Source organism: Chelonia mydas, chromosome 3, assembly GCF_015237465.2.
Source record: "Chelonia mydas isolate rCheMyd1 chromosome 3, rCheMyd1.pri.v2, whole genome shotgun sequence".
NCBI lineage: Eukaryota > Metazoa > Chordata > Testudines > Cheloniidae > Chelonia > Chelonia mydas.
Window position 1 is genome coordinate 53,729,902 of NC_057851.1, and position 15,244 is coordinate 53,745,145.

General features: G+C 44.8%; 1 protein-coding gene across 5 annotated transcripts in view; it reads left to right on the forward strand.

Moving 5' to 3' along the window:
- The first annotated feature begins 9,904 nt into the window (after positions 1-9,904).
- FAM135A (family with sequence similarity 135 member A) overlaps positions 9,905-15,244 on the forward strand; it is a 145,473-nt gene continuing 140,133 nt past the window's right edge. Inside the window, exon 1 of one of the 5 annotated variants that reach the window (XM_027832720.3) lies at positions 9,905-10,082. The gene's annotated coding sequence lies outside the window, so the exon portion shown is untranslated. Of the gene's footprint in view, positions 10,755-15,244 lie in introns of all 5 variants that reach the window. The other 4 variants (XM_037894285.2, XM_037894284.2, XM_037894283.2 and 1 more) reach the window with 4 other exon arrangements.

Below are 15,244 nucleotides of genomic sequence, written 5' to 3' on the forward strand. Positions count from 1 at the left end.
CAGGGCTGGCATTAGACTTGCTGGAGCCTGGGGCAGCCTGAAGCTGAAGCCCAAATCCCACTGCCTGGGCTGGGCGGGGGGAGCTCAGGCTTCAACCCTGAGTGGCGGGGCTCAGGTTACAAGCCCCCTTCCATGAGCGGCAGGCTCGGGCTTGGGGTTTGGCCCCTCCTCCTGGGGTGGTGGGGCTCAGGCTTCTGTCCCCCCTCCTGGGGTCGTATAGTAATTTTTTGTTATCAGAAGGGGGTCGTGGTGCAATCAAGTTTGAGAATCCTTGTTCTAGAGGGGGTGTGTAATAGTTTGCATTAGGTCTGTACCAGAGCATATTGTGACACCCTGATTCTGGCTCAGTTTGGATTGCAAATAGGAGGGGTCAAGGCACTGCCCATTCCCTGTCCACCTGCTTTGCAGAAAGATTAAGCAAGTGCTCAAACCCAAGGTCCAGGTCCCCACAACAGAAGCATAAGGGCATGGTTCTTACTTCCCTGCTTGGTTATGTAGTGACTCATGATCTAGCCTATAATTATATTACCTGCATGCAAACATAGGTTGCTACATATATTAAATTGCAATATTGCCAGCTCAAAAAATCAAGGAAGTGGGTTCAAAATCAGGAGATTTTTAAAATAACACATTGTGGTTTAATTTCATTTGCCTTATAGTTTTTCAGTTTTTAGGGTTCACATTTTTTCAGCCTTTTCTCCACAACCATGCGGCCTAGAAACTCTTTCGATAAAAGCTGAGATTTTATGTACTTCCATGTCTCCAGGAGCTGGAGCTTTAAGAAAAACACAAAAATATCATGTGATTTGCAATAAAACCATGAGAGAAAAAGGTATACTCTTTGATTGCATATATCGAGATATGATGAAGCATTCACAAGCAACAGCCTTTCTTGGAGACAGAGTTGCTGAAAGTACAAAATATCATTAAGGTCCATTTTTACAGAAAGTCTGAGTTCACCTCACTCCACAGATCCTGCTGAAGTTAATGGAAAAAATCTTTACAGATTTCAGTGGAAACAGATTCAGGCCTTGAGTTTTTCCATCAGTTTAGTTACATGTCCCACCTGAGGGAGTGTGTTTAAATAGTTGATAAACCAGACAATAAAAGAGAAAAATAAATAAGCATTCATCTCAGGGCTAGGCAATGCAACCCATGCAAACACAGAAGTTGTTTCTTTTTCAAACCTCTCTATGAAGCAGCATAGGGCAACTGAACCCCACAGTATTTTTACACTTCTAGTGGTAAATGGAGAGAAGCCTTCAGCAGCCAGAGAAACTCAGAAGTAGGCAGGATCCAGTAATAATGAAACAGCACTTGTCTTCAGCTGTGACTTCCCCTTAACGTTTTTTCCTAGCCTTATCTTCCCAACTAAGCAAGGTCAGAGTGCAGCTGAGTAATTCTTCCTCCACTCCCGATAAGCCTGACAAGAGACCTGTTGTTGCAAAAGTTTTCTTTTCCACAAACAGCTAAAATCACAGCTGCTACCTCAGTTGTGTTGCATCATAATTAAAATATTATGGATCTATGGATCTCCAAGTCAGTTCAGGAAGGTACTTCAGCAATGAACTGCTATATTTGTTACTCCTTATAGCTCCCAGATTGCTGCAGGTCTTGTGGACTTACTAAATCAATATTTTGGAGATTCCTGACCAATGTAGGCATTTTGCCTTCACAGACCTCTTTGTTTTATGCTAAAATATCATTACACTGATGTTAGAATAAATTGATCAGTGGTCTACTGACATGCTTTTTCCCCTTCATTTGATTACTATTATTGTCCCTGAAAATTGTTTTGCATGAACCAATGGCCTGGTCTACACTGGGGGAGGGGATCAATCTAAGTTATGCAACTTCAGCTACAGGAATAGTGTAGCTGAAGTCGACATACTTAGATCTACATACCGCGGTGTCTTCACTGTGGTAAGTTGACTGCTGACGCTCCCCCGTCAACTCCGCTTGCGCCTCTCCCTCCAGCTGAGTACTGGAGTTGACAGGAGAGTGCTCTTCACTAGACACGATAAATTGACCCCTACTGGATCGATTGCTCTGGAGGTAAGTGTAGACATGCCCAATGATAAAACCCATTTAATTTTTATTTGTATGATATAATAATGTGATTTCACTGGGTAAATACTGTAAAAGTCACAGATGTTAGATACTTCTGTCACAGTTTTCCCCTATATTTTCCCTCTCCATGGTCCCACGTGGGCACCCTCCTAAAGGCTTCCACTCCTAGCCGTCATTGCTCCTGGGCAGGGTTTTAAGGCTGTACAGCTCCCAGATCTAAATTGTGATATCCCCAGTAAACCAGACTGCCCAAAAGGCCAGCACCTTTGCTTTGCATTCTCTCCAAGGGCTATGATCAATGCATTACTTGCAGGGGTAAGTTACCACACAGCTCCTTCTAAACAAACATATTTAGTCTTAAGGTAGAAGCATTACAGAGAAAACAAATTTAAAAAAAACAAAAACCTACACGTACACTGAAAAGTTTACCAGAGGTCACTCCCAACTCTAACCTAGCACTCTGGTAGGTTTGAGCCCTTCAAAACTCACAACTGTCCCCCCCCGTGGTTACAAGTTCATATCTGTCTTAGATCCAGAACCAAGGCTGGGCAGAGCAGTCGTTTCTTCATGAAGCTTGGCCCCTTGATCTTGGACTCCTGTAACTGGTGATAAGCAGAGTCACCCTCTTCTAAGGGTGTAGCTTCAAAGTGCTGGGTTTTTGAAAAATGGGAATTGGGGAATTTGCATTAATGTCTCTTTAAGGATTCCCTTGAAAGCCATTTAACACTTATTGTCCCAAAAGTCTGTACTAGTCTGGCACATTTTCAGTATAGCCTTCTGAACTCCCAGGTCTGTCTTCTGTCACATCTTCCTCCTAGAGAGGTTCCATACAATCCCAGCCTACAATAATACATAAATGTAATACAATAGGGTCTTTCAAGGATATTGCAGATAATTGTTCTGTCACAATTTCCAAAGAAGAAACATTTTAAAGTTCTTTACTCTCAAAGTACTCAATTTCCTTGAAATATCTGAAAAAGTTCTGCTATAAACTAGGATTTTGCCTTAGAATGTTAACATAGGAAAAAATGTGTTTGAAATTAAAGGAAGACTGAAAATTAGTCTTATAAGTGACCCTAGTTGCAATTTTATCTATAGAGAGGCTACTGTATCTCCATAATAGATTTGGGCTTTTGAATATGTAAAAGTCTACTTTTGTACATGTCAGCTGGTGGGCTCTCTCATCTACCCAAGAAGGGACCGGTGCCATGCCCAAGTCCATTTCAGGCTCTTGCCTCATAGCACACTTTACTGTTTAAACACATGAATTCATGAGTAACACAAAACAAATTGACTCCCAAGACTAAAAAAATGCTACAACACCAAAGACTTGCCTTACTCAGCTCTCCATCACTCAGGCTAGTCTCCCTATAGATCCCTCCTATTTCCAGGTTCTCTCTGCTTGAGCTGGGACCACTTCTTCATATGCCCCAGCAGGCAATCATATGACTCAGTCTACTATACCCTTTCTAGCTTAGTTTCATAATCTTCTGTGCAAACTACCAGGCCCAAACACCTGTTTTTAAAGGGGTTCTGCCTTATATCAAGGCTGTCTGGGCCCAGACTCACCTCAGCCCTTAAAGGGGCAGATTGCCCTTTTACACAAGCCTGCACAAAATCTTACACCGTCAAAGGGATTGCAGTCTGGGAAAAGGACTGTACACCAAGGACAATGATAAATGGAAGCCATAGAGCTGTGGGGAAGCATCTAGTTGAGTATTACAGGTGTTGATTTTAGGTCTGGTCGTAATAAGTTTCATTAATATTCTGGAAGTAGAGGTAAATAGTATATTAATTAAATTTATAAGAGGTACTAAACTGGGAACATAAGTGAGGGCAGAGAGAGAATACAAAAGGACCTAAAGAGATTAGATATGAGAGCAGGAAATAATGAGATTCAGCGTGGATAAATGCAAGGTAATACATCTACAGAAAAATAATTCAAAACAGAAATATTCAATGGAAAGCAGAAATGATGAAAGATTCCTAATGTAGTGGTGATAATGGATAGCAAATCATATATAAGCTTCCAATCTGATATGGCCCAGAAAAGGCATTGCTGTTTTGACTTGCATACTTGGTGGCATCAGAACACAGATAAGGTGGCAATAGCCCTTTCCATATACTGATGAGATTGCACCTGGAATACTATATTCTGTTCCACAACCGTACCACAAAGATGTTGAAAACTCTGAAGGAATTTTTGCTCAGAGAAGAGCAAAAAATTGAGATACTGGAGATATTTGCTTATGAGGAAAGATTAATAGTCATAAATATGTATAGCTTGCCTAAATGATGCCCAGAGATTTGGGGAGGGAATATAACTATCTATAGGTATTTCAAGCATATAAATACCATAAGAAGAGAAATGGTGATAGAAGAAAGTATAACCTGGAACAGTGGTATGAAAATGTACAAAGGAAAATACTGAATGTTAGGAAATAGTTTCTAGCAGTAAGATCTATAAAGCTATGAAATATTCTCCCAACAGATATGATAGTAGTCTCCAACACCTGAATAACTTAGAAGTAGACTGGCTAAAGCACTGAAGAAGAGTAGAGACTATTTGTCATTGATGTCACAGAATCTTGGGGAGAAGGTTCCATGGCAGTTGAAGCCTGGAGTCAGAGAAAGAAGTCGGGAGTCAGTTGGGAGCACTAAGACCAGAGAGTGCTATATGAAGAAAGCTATTTCCAGTAGCTCCATGGGAGAGGTTGAGTATATCTATTACCTTGTAAATGATCTAGTTCTGCTCTTGTTGCTGCCCAAGAAAGCTTGCTCTTGAGTATCCTTCTGCTGTCACAATTCCTGATTTTAGTGTTTCCTTATTAGGGACAAAAGATGTTAGATATAAACGAGATTATTAGTAATTACTGGATTCAGATGTTGAAATCTGAAACATCTTTGCTTCCTGAATAGCCGTAATACTTTGCAATGTTTTATTGTCTATAATCTCTCTAGGTTTTATTTTTATATTATGTCAACAATCTATAAATTACATTTTTTTAAAATTATAAATGGTGGCTAATACAGGGCCAGGGGCTTTTTTTTTTTTAATACATTTCTCTGTCAGTGGTATTCATTCTGTGGACTTTTTATATCGTATTTGATACAATTTTAAAAAAATTTCTTTTCTTGTACCTGACTCATTTGATTTGTGTATTTTTTGTCTTTTGAAATACTGCACACTTGTGATCAAAATAATATCAGTTCTCTTAACTGAAACTGTTTACTCCAAGGTCTCTGACTTCTTCTGATTAAATATTAGGGATTGTATTTCATCCTCATCCTCCTTGACCTCTCTGTTGCTTTTGACAGCTGATTACACATTCTTAATTAAATTCTTTGTCTCCCTTGACTCTCACTTCTGATGTTACAGATCTCTTTTTTGCCTAGACAATTCCAGACTCTTGAAGAGGAGTATGGAGAAGATCAGGCTGATGAGAATTGCTGTTGGGCTTAGATGATAAGATTAAATAAATTTCTGATTGCAAGTATGTGCCTGGAGCAACACAAAGATCGTTACCAGCATTCCCCCCTTGTTATGGAAGCTGTCCAAACACTGATTCTGAGTTAACACCTGTTCAGAAAGCTACAAGGACTACAATCTGACAAGGAACCCTTCTGCAGAAGGTGTAAATGTGCTCTTGCATCCTATTTTGGACCTATATCTGTCACATCTCTCCCAGTCTTGATGGCAGTTAGTTTATATCCTTCCCCAAAACTCATCCTGTCTATGACAGCTGCTTGGTGTAAATGGCCAGAAGGACCACTGACCACATTTTTAAGAAATGTACCCTGGATAACTGCATTACTGTGGCACAGGGATTACATTAGATAAAAGGTTAGCCAGATCATGGCTCCAACCCTGACTGGTTTTCTTTCCCAAGAGAAATGTCTGAAGCTTAAACTAGTGTTAGGTACAAATGGCCTAGCTTTAGTACAAATAACAACAATCTCAGATTTCGTTTTAGGAACACAATTCTAGCCCTCATAGTTGCAAAGAAAAGCTTGAAGACATGAACTGAATGTAACTGAAGCAATTGTCTGCCTGAGCCTGCAGAGAGGCATGCAGCAGCAATTTGAACTGGGGAAGAAGCAACCTAGACAAATTGGAGGATTGGGCCAAAAGAAATCTGATGAGGTTCAACAAGGACAAGTGCAGAGTCCTGCATTTAGGAAGGAAGAATCCCATGCACCACTACAAGCTGGGGACTTACTAGCTAAGCAGCAGTTCTGCAGAAAAGAACCTGGGGATTACAGTGGATGACAAGCTGGATACGAGTCGGAAGTGTGCCCTTGTTGCAAGAAGGCCGACGGCATATTGGGCTGTATTAGTAGGAGAATTGCCAGCAGATCAAGGGAAGTAATTATTCCCCTCTACTTGGCACTGGTGAGGCCACCCCTGGAGTATTGCGTCCAGTTTTGGTCCCCTCACTACAGAAGGGATGTGGACAAATTGGAGAGAGTCCAGCGGAGGGCAAAAAAATGATTAGGGGGCTGGAGCACATGACTTATGAGGAGAGGCTGAGGGAACTGGGGTTATTTAGTCTGCAGAAGAGAAGAGTGAGGGGAGATTTGATAATAGCCTTCAACTACCTGAAGGGGGGTTTCAAAGAGGATGGAGCTCAGCTGTTCTCAGTGGTGGCAGATGACCGAACAAGGAGCAATGGTCTGAAGTTGCAGTGGGGAGGTCTAGGTTGAATGTTAGGAAACACTGTTTCACTAGGAGGGTGGTGAAGCACTCAAATGGGTTACCTAGAGAGGTGGTGGAATCTCCATCCTTAAAGGTTTTTAAGGCCCGGCTTGACAAAGCCCTGACTGGGATGATTCAGTTCTGCTTTGAGCAGGGGATTGAACTAGATGACCTCCTGAGGTCTCTTCCAACCCTAATATTCTATGAACCTGGTCTCAGATGCCTCATGCCTATCACCAGAGTAGACCAGATTCTTCTTGTTGTAGGGGTGGGACTGGCTTGCTGGAATTCTGGATACTTTTTTGGATTGTGGAATTTACTCCCTCTTGATTGAGTTCAGATGCATCCAAGGGCTCTGTTCCTTCCCTCTGGCCTTCTGGTTCTACAGGTCAGACTATTTTTGTTTTTTCTAAAAGCTATAAAGCCTAGAGACTAATTTTTAAATGAAATATGAGATTACAAGGAACAAAATAGCTGCCGCAAAACAAAAAAACAAAAAAAAAACACAGCAAATTGCTGACCCGGCCCAGTTTAAACCCTAAACTGAAATGCATAGAAGTTCTGCTAGATATGACTCAACTCAAAGACTTCCTTCTCAGTACATTAGATATTACCAGCCTAACAGAAAGGACAAGCAAGAGCCAACCTGGGTTCTGTCAGCTTTCAGACGGTATTATGTTTGTTAGGTTTAATTTCTGCACCTATAGTCATAGTTCCCATGGCACACCTCAGTGTAACTTGAGATCCCGGCAGAAGCAGGCATCAAAGGGACTCTTGCATTACAACCAAGTAATGGATGTCTTCTAGGCCTCTCTGGCCTGGTGGTTGATGGGACAAATATGTAACTAGGAATGAAGTTCCAAACACCTCATGTCTCAATTGTCATGTCTATGAATGCATCCAACCTTAAATGAGTCCATTCAGAGGGACTCTAAAACCAGGAAACTTAATCTCTCCAGGTATAGCAGTTTCACAGAAATGCCCTGGAGGTGAGGGCAGTTTTCCGTACACAATAAGGACCTTCAAAAAGCTGGTATCCCAAAAAGTGGTCTTGGTTCAAAGGGACTGTCAGGCCACCATACTTCGCATAAGCAATCAATGAAAGACACACTGGATTGTACACCTTCTGTACTGGGAAGCACAGCAAGAATGGCAGTAGGCTCTGTCCTAAACTCATTGCCACTTACCTAGAAAGGAAGAATACGATCACAGATTGACTCGATCTGTGACAGATCCTGACAAGTAATGTCTGGACCAGGGGATGGCAAATTAGATCTCTCTGGTGGGAGATGGATCTCTGCCCTAGACAATTGCTCTCTGCCCTCATCTGAAGAAGCTATCAGTCTTTTGCTTATAGCTTGAAAAAAAGATTGTGTTAGAAGAAATTCTTTCACCAGTGGATGGAGAAATAGTTTCCTGTACATTTATCCACTAGTTAATCTGGCAGCAAAAGTTCTAGAAAAGCTTAGGAGAGACAAAGATGATATAATGGTCCAGATAGGTATGTTTATTAATTCTGTTGCAAATATCCAAATCTAATCCTACCATGGTGTCAGTTTGGCCTTGGATAATTGCTCCGAATCAGGACCTTTTCTACACTGCAACACAGGAGCCCGCTCGCAATGCTTTGGTTCCTAGCATCCATATGCATGATTTCTCTGGGCAGGTTGCTCGTGTGCTTTTGGTATCTCATTCTCAGATATCATCTACCAGAAAGACCTACATCTCAAGTGGAAAAGATTTATTGTGTGGTGTAATCAAGATCAAGTACACCCTTTTATTTGCCCTGCATGAAAACTGTTTCAGTACCTTTCTCATATGTCTGAGTGTAATTTAGTCTTACCATCTAGGCACATTTGGCAGCTATTTTGACCTGTCATGAAATAGTCAAAGGTAAATCAGTATCACTGTAACCTCACGTCAGGTTTGAATGTCAGTGTTGACACTTCGGCAAGCTCCATTATAACAAGCCCTTGGTATAGTCATGTTGTCCTGATAAAGCTGATGTAAGCTTCTCTTGAGTCACTTACTTCCTGTGAACTTAAATTTCTTACAAGGAAGTTCATCTTGCAGGTGACTGTGACTTCAGCCTGCAGAGAGAGTAAACATCTGGATGTAGTGTCTGATCTATCTCTGTGCAGCTTTTACAAGAATAAACTGGTGCTATGGACTCATTGGAGATTCCTCTCCAAATGTGTTTTTAGAGTGCCACCAATATCAGTCTATAATCCTGCTATCGTTCTTTCCATGCCAATCCCAGTGAGGCCTTCCTCCATATGAGTGATGCTAAGAAGTTCTTGGGTTTCTATTTGGAGCAGACTACAGCTCCAAACTCCTCTTTTTATTTCTTTTGACAACAGTTTACTGGAAAATGCTATTACCAAAACAACCATATCTAAATAGACGTCTGATCATATTTAACATTGCGATGACTTGGTTGGCATGAAGCTAGAAGGCTACAAGGTTTATAAGACTAAAGGCAGGTCTGCCACCCATGCCTATCTTATAAACATTTCCGACACAAACATCTACAAAGCGGCTACATGTTGGATTTGGACTTCAGACAGAAATCCAAGTTTGCTTCTACAGAACTGGTTTCCAAGGCAGGGGAGGCCAGGCTGTTCATCATGAAAGAAATTGGGGAATGGAGGTAGGAGGAGCGGTTGGTTTGAGTGATTTTGTTTTCTGGGCCCTGGGAAGGAATATCTTATTTTCACTAGGCAACCTTTTGGGGGTGGGTTACCTGTCTGAATGGAGCCTGTTAGTGAGTTTCAGAGGCATCTTATCCTCGTTGCTTTTCTGGTAGCGTTGTTGTTGTTATTGCTTCTCTTTGCAGATGTGCTCTCATTTTCTCTCAGTACCTTTCTTAATTCTTTCCAGGAGTGAGAATGCTGCCTGGTGAGTGTCATTAGAGAAGACTAATTATCTTTAATTCTGCTTCTATGAAGCTACTACGTTGTAGGATTCTGGCTCACCCCCAGCCCCCTTCAGAATTTGGAATTTCTCTTTTGAGGTATTTTTTTCTTGGACCTTGGTGGGTGAACGGCCTCTAAGGCAGATCTTATGTTGATTATTTTAAACGGGCTATTCCTTGTGCGAGTCTGGTGTCTTCCGCCAATGAACGGAGTGGCATGTTCGGAGGGCAGCGTTTGTGAGTGACAGGGGCGGCCATGAGCGGCCAGTAGGGGGCCTGATTTATATTACACCGCCCGCTGCTGTCAGACAGTCCCAAGCCTTGGCGAGGAGCCTTCGCTGTGTCCCCCCAGGACACAGCGCGGGGGAGAGTCCCTGCGTTGCCTCAGAGCGAGAATTAGGGGTGAGTAATGTCCCCTTGTTATCGGCTCACCCTCCCCTTTGCCCCGGCCAGCAGTGGCAGCGGAAGGCTAGCCCAGCCGCCCTGGGGCTGGCAGAGGCGTCTGGGTGGCAGCCGATCCCCGCTGCCGCGGTCATTCCCATGTTCTCTGGCCGGGACAACTGCACCCGCCCGCAGCAACGCTAGCACAGGGCAGGCTTCAGCCCGACCCTCCCTCGCAAGCAGCAGGAGCCCGGCTCGGAGGTGCAGCAGGGGGAGCACGAGCCCGGCTCGGAGCAGAGACTAGGAACCGGGAGCAGCGCTAGGGTCTGGCGCCGCCGCCGAGCCTGAGGCGGCCGCCGCGAGACCTAGCACGCGGAACCGAGGATGTGGCGGCAGTAGCTGGGCAGTCACCGCCGCCGGCCTCTGCTCCCTCAGCAGCCCTCCCGAGCTCCGGCCGCCGCGCAGGAGCGGCGTGTGCCCGGCGGCGCCCGCGGCCAGCAAGCCCCCGCCCTCCCGGAGGAACGGGGCGCCGGCTACACGGGCCGCACCGGCAGCAGTAGGCTCTGGCGTCGGATGCATGCGCTACGCCATCCCGGTGCTGCCGAGGCCTGGACTCCGCTGGAAGAGAGCACAGTGGGGCGAGGAGGGGGCGGGCGATCCCCGGACACCGGCGGCGGCTCCATTATGGCTCAGGTTGGTGCGGAAAGGGGCCTGTGCAGCGGACCGGGAGTCGGAGCGGAGGGAGGGTTGAATGCCCTCGCCGCGGCCCCCCCACTGCAGCTGCGGTGGGGTAGGGGTGTCTGCATTCAAAGCACACAAATAAAAGCTCCTCTGATCGGCAGCGAGCCCGCCTGCCTGGCGGCCCCCGGGGTCTGGCCTGTACCCCGTGGGGTGGGGAGTCAGGACCCTAACAGCAGGGGCTTGTTTGTTTCCTTCTGGCCTGCGATGATCATACTAACCCCGCCTCGCAATGGGGCAGCAGCAGGAGAGACTAGGAAACCAGGGAAGGAAAACTCTCCCGCACTTCCCTTCCTACCCCCGCCTGTAGGATGTGGAGGGCCCGGGATGGGTGCCCTTTCCAGCCCCCTGCGCAGCCCTGACTGCAAGCAACTCTTTCACTGTGGTAGAAGGCGAGAAATCGTTTATATTCGCCCCTTTCCTCTTTTATCGTTTCTTTGGCTAGTAGATAATTCTAGTGTTTTGGTACTTTGTCCCTTAAGAAGTTCTGGCTGGGTAGGATTTTTTTCATTGTGTTTAATCTGTATAAAAGAAAGTATTGGAAATAAATCAAAATAATTTCTACTTCATTCTCTTGGTAAAGTGACCAAGTATTAAATGTGGTCAGTTAGTGTACACTTAGATGAACTCTTTGGCTTTTGTTGATCTTTTTTTCAGGTTCTTTGTGAGGACAACTCTTAATATTGCCCCAATGTTTGAAGAATTATCAGCATTGCTAATTGAATGTTTCAGAGTAACAGCCGTGTTAGTCTGTATTCGCAAAAAGAAAAGGAGTACTTGTGGCACCTTAGAGACTAACCAGTTTATTTGAGCATAAGCTTTCGTGAGCTACAGCTCACTTCATCGGCTGCATACTGTGGAAACTGCAGAAGACATTATATACACAGAGACCATGAAACAATACCTCCTCCCACCCCACTCTCCTGCTGGTAATAGCTTATCTAACGTGATCGCTCTCCTTACAATGTGTATGATAATCAAGAGTGGTCAGTTTGGATGAGCTATTACCAGCAGGAGAGTGAGTTTGTGTGTGTGTGGGGGGGGGGGGGTGTGAGAAAACCTGGATTTGTGCTGGAAATGGCCCACCTTGATTATCATGTACATTGTAGGGAGAGTGGTCACTTTGGATAAGCTATTACCAGCAGGAGAGTGAGTTTGTGTGTGTGTGTTTTGTGTGGGGGGGTGAGAAAACCTGGATTTGTGCTGGAAATGGCCCAACTTGATTATCATACACATTGTAAAGAGAGTGGTCACTTTGGATGGGCTATTACCAGCAGGAGAGTGAGTTTGTGTGTGTGTGGGGGGGGGGGGGGGGGGAGGGTGAGAAAACCTGGATTTGTGCTGGAAATGGCCCAACTTGATTATCATACACATTGTAAGGAGAGTGATCACTTTAGATAAGCTATTACCAGCAGGAGAGTGGGGTGGGAGGAGGTATTGTTTCATGGTCTCTGTGTATATAATGTCTTCTGCAGTTTCCACAGTATGCATCCGATGAAGTGAGCTGTAGCTCACGAAATCTTATGCTCAAATAAACTGGTTAGTCTCTAAGGTGCCACAAGTACTCCTTTTTCTTTTTAATTGAATGTTGTTTCCTCCTGTAATCTAGAAGTTGTTGGATGTGAGTTAGGAATATTTTACAGCTATTTCCTGGTACACATAGCTACTTAGGGATTGCATTTGAAGGACTTGCCAAATACATTTGGACACCATCATTTAATGCTCTGCAGAAACTTCACATAGGGCAGTGTGCTGTGTGCTTCTCTATGGAAAAAAGGATATGTTGTTACCATTCCTGCTGCAGAAACAAAAGCATACTCTTATCATAATAAGTGATCTGTTCTTCACTCAGCAAATATGCGAACTTCCATTAGCATCAGGAGTAGCTGTGTGTATTTTAAAGGGAGAATAAATCAAAATATCAGCACAATGACAGTGAATTTTAATGTTGTAGGACTGGGAATAGCCTTATTTAATAAGAGTTGGCTAGAGAGACTGACTTAATGGGACTCCTTGCTAAATTTTATATATTTAGGTTATTTGAAATCTAAGATCAATATTAAAATTTTTGCTGAATTCTGTTGAAAACTGCTTTTAAACAAGTATTCCCTTCATGCTAGTGAATGAGACACTGAATGTGAATTTGACTACAAACTTGACCCCATACAGAAGTGACTACTAGATGTTTCTAGTCTGAGGCCTGGTCTACACTATGAGTTTAGGTCGAATTTAGCAGCGTTCTCAATTTAACCCTGCATCCGTCCACACGACGAAGCCCTTTTTTTCGACTTAAAGGGCTCTTAAAATCGATTTCCTTACCCCAACCCCGACGAGGGGATTAGCGCTGAAATCGGCCTTGCCGGGTCGAATTTGGGGTATTGTGGATGTAATTCGACGGTATTGGCCTCCGGTAACTATCCCAGAGTGCTCCGCTGTGACCGCTCTGGACAGCGCTCTCAACTCAGATGCACTGGCCAGGTATACAGGAAAAGGCCTGCGAACTTTTGAATTTCATTTCCTGTTTGGCCAGCGAGACGCACAGGTCACCATGCAGCGCTTATCATCACAGAAGACCATGCACTCCCAGAATCGCCGAAGAGCTCCAGCATGGACTGAACAAGAGGTATGGGATCTGATCGCTGTATGGGGAGACGAATCTGTGCTGGCAGAACTCCTTTTGAAAAGACGAAATGCCAAAATATTTGAAAAAATCTCCAGTGGCATGAAGGACAGAGGCTATAACAGGGATCCGCAGCAGTGCCACATGAAAATAAAGGAGCTCAGGCAAGCCTACCAAAAAATCAGAGAAGCAAACGGCCGCTCCACTTCAGAGCCCCAGACATGTCACTTCTGTGATGAGCTGCATGCCATTCTAGGGGATGCAGCCACCACTACCCCACCCCTGTGCTTTGACTCTGTCCAAGGAGTGGCAGGCAACACTGAAGCAGGTTTTGGGGAGGAGGAGGAGGAGGAGGTTGTAGATAGCTCACAGCAAGGAAGCGGAGAAACCGGTTTCCCCAACAGCCAGGATCTGTTTATCACCCTGGACTTGGACCCAGTACCCCCCGAACCCACCCAAGGTGGGCTCCCAGACCCTGAAGGCGGAGAAGGGACCTCTGGTGAGTGTACCTTTGTAAATATTATACATGGTTTAAAAGCAAGCGTGTTGAATGATTAATTTGGCCTGGCATTCGCAGCCAGTACAGCTACTGGAAAAGTCTGTTAACGTGTCTGGGGATGGAACGGAAATCTTCCAGGGACATCTCCTTAAAGCTCTCCTGGATGTACTCCCAAAGCCTTTGCAAAAGGTTTCTGGGGAGGGCAGCCTTATTCCGTCCTCCACGGTAGGATGCTTTACCATGCCAGGCCAGTAGCACGTAGTAGGGAATCATTGCAGAACAAAGCATTGCAGCGTATGGTCCTGGTGTTTGCAGGCGTTCAAACAACATCCGTTCTTCATCTCTCTGTGTTACCCTCAGGAGAGTGATATCATTCATGGTCACCTGGTTGAAATAGGGTGGTTTTAGTAAGCGGACATTCAGAGGTGGTCTGTTCCTGCTGGGCTATTTGCCTGTGGCTGCGCAGAAATCTTCCCCACTGCTAGCCACGTGGTGGGGGGAGGGGTGAAGCCATCATCCCAGAGAATTAGGGTGTGTGTGTGTGTGGTGGGGGAGGGGGGGATTAGTTGGGTTTCTGCTGCACGTGAACCTGCAGCCCCTCTTTTTAAATTGCCAACCCATTTTCAATGGGCAACCCAACGGCTACTTCGTATGGAAAATGAGGGCACTGCTGTTTGAAGCCATTCCCACTTCTTATGAAGGTTAAAGAAGCCAAAAGACTGTGGCTTACCATGGCTGCCTGCAAGCCGAATTCTGCTGCCCGGCCCTGCGTGAGTGATCTCTCACACCAAATCAGCATACCCTCAGTAAGAGGCAAAATGCGACCTTGTAATGAAAGCACATGTGCTATGTAATGTTAACAGCAAGGTTTACCGTGAAAGAGTGTACCCATTGTTCTATAAAATGTGTCTTTTTAACTACCATGCTCCCCCTTTTTTCTTTTTTTTTAACTCCACCAGCTGGATATATTTCTCTTCCCAGAGGCTAGTGAAGATTAGATGGCGAAAAAAATGCACTCGTGATGAAATGTTCTCTGACCTCATGCTGTCCTCCCACACTGACAGAGCACAGCAAAATACGTGGAGGCAGACAATCTCAGAGTGCAGGAAAACACAGTATGACCGTGAGGAGGGATGGCGGGCTGAAGATGGTAGGTGACATCAGCTTGCTGAAAGAAGGCAGGAGTCCATGCTCAGGCTGCTGGAGGATCAAACTCATATGCTCCAGCGTATGGTTGAGCTGCAGGAAAGGCAGCAAAAGAACAGACTGCCGCTATAGCCCCTGTGTAACCAGCTGCCCTCCTCCCCAAGTTCCATGGCCTCCTCA